At 39.5% G+C, this 1,459-nt stretch overlaps 1 pseudogene across 1 annotated transcript; it reads right to left on the reverse strand.

Annotated features, from left to right (window-relative positions):
• Positions 1-816: 816 nt before the first annotated feature.
• Positions 817-1,166, reverse strand: LOC307182355 (small ribosomal subunit protein eS26-like; annotated as a pseudogene). The gene has a single exon. The product of its transcript is annotated as a small ribosomal subunit protein eS26-like (transcript).
• Between the last annotated feature and the right edge of the window lie 293 nt (positions 1,167-1,459).

Raw genomic sequence — 1,459 nt, forward strand, 5'->3', positions numbered from 1 at the left:
TCAAAACTTTGGTTCAGATTTGAGTCTACATAGTTTGCCAATTGCTTTTTAACTTTTTATTGTGGTTGCCATAAATTTTACAATATACACTTATAACTAATCCAACTCTACTTTCAAATAACACTATACCACTTTACAGGTAATGTGAGTACCTTATAATAACAAAATAATCCTAGTTCCTCTCTCCTATCCCTACCTCATTGCTTTCATTCATTTCACTTATATATAAGCATATATAAACATATCTGTATATCTATATGTATATATATAAAATCTACACCTAAGCATACCTAGTCAAATATACGTTACTGTTAATATTTTGAATGAACTGTTATCTGTTTGATCAGTTGAGAAAAGAAAAATAAAACTTTTAATTTTACTTTCTTTTATTCCTTCTCTGATGCGCTTTCTTTTTTTTAATTGGAGTATAATGTGTTAGTTTCTGCTGTAGAATAAAGTGAATCAGCTATATGTATACATATATCCCCTCTCTCTTGAGCTTCCCTCCCACCCCAACTCCATCCCACCCCTCTAGGTCATCACAGAACACTGAGCTGATCTCCCTATGCTATACAGCAGCTTCCCACTAGCTATCTGTTTTACACATGATAGTGTACTACTGTCTCAATTGGTCCCACCCTCCCTTTCCCGCACTGTGTCCACAAGTCCATTCTCTATGTCTGCGTCTCTTTTCCTGCCCTGCAAATAGGTTCATCAGTACCATTTTTCTAGCTTTTTTTCTTTTTTTAAGTCTAACTTCCAGGTTATTGTCTTTTCAGAGAACAGTAGTTCTTCAGTCTCTAAGGAACTAACTCCTTACAGGGGCTTTGGTGGAGGTTGTGGGGCAGCTCCCGCAGGTCTAAATCTGGGTGAAGGTGTTTGGTCCTTCCAGGCTTCCCAAGAAGGAGAACTATTCCTATCTTACTGTGAATGGCACAACTCACACAGTAATGTAGTTTCACATACAGCTTGGGAAGCACACAGGCATGGAAAACACTCGCTTTGGAAATGTCCCTGATGGCTTCACCCTCTACTACGTTCCAGACGTCGAACTTCTTAACGGCCTTGTCCTTGGGCACGCATCAGGCACAGCTGGTGCACGGAATAGGCTGCTCGTGGCCACAGCCCTTTTTGGCACAACCATTGTTCCTTCTTTCCTTGGTCATCTTGGAAGTGAGGAGGCAAGAGAACCTCTTCCTTTCTTGATGTAGATCTAACGACCTTTATCATTTTCTTTCTCTCTAAAGAACTTTCTTTAAACATGTCTTGCAAGGCAGGTCTACTGACAACAAAATCCCTCAATTTTTGTCTGTCTGAGAGAGCTTTTATTTCTCCTTCACTTTTGAATGGTAATTTGAAAGGGTACATAATTCTAGGTTGGTGGGGGTTTTCTCTCAGCCCTTTAAATATTTCACTCCACTCTCTTCTCGCTTGCATGGTTTCTGAGGAGAAACCATGT

The sequence above is a fragment of the Stenella coeruleoalba genome, assembly GCF_951394435.1.
Source record: "Stenella coeruleoalba genome assembly, chromosome: 2".
Lineage (NCBI taxonomy): Eukaryota > Metazoa > Chordata > Mammalia > Artiodactyla > Delphinidae > Stenella > Stenella coeruleoalba.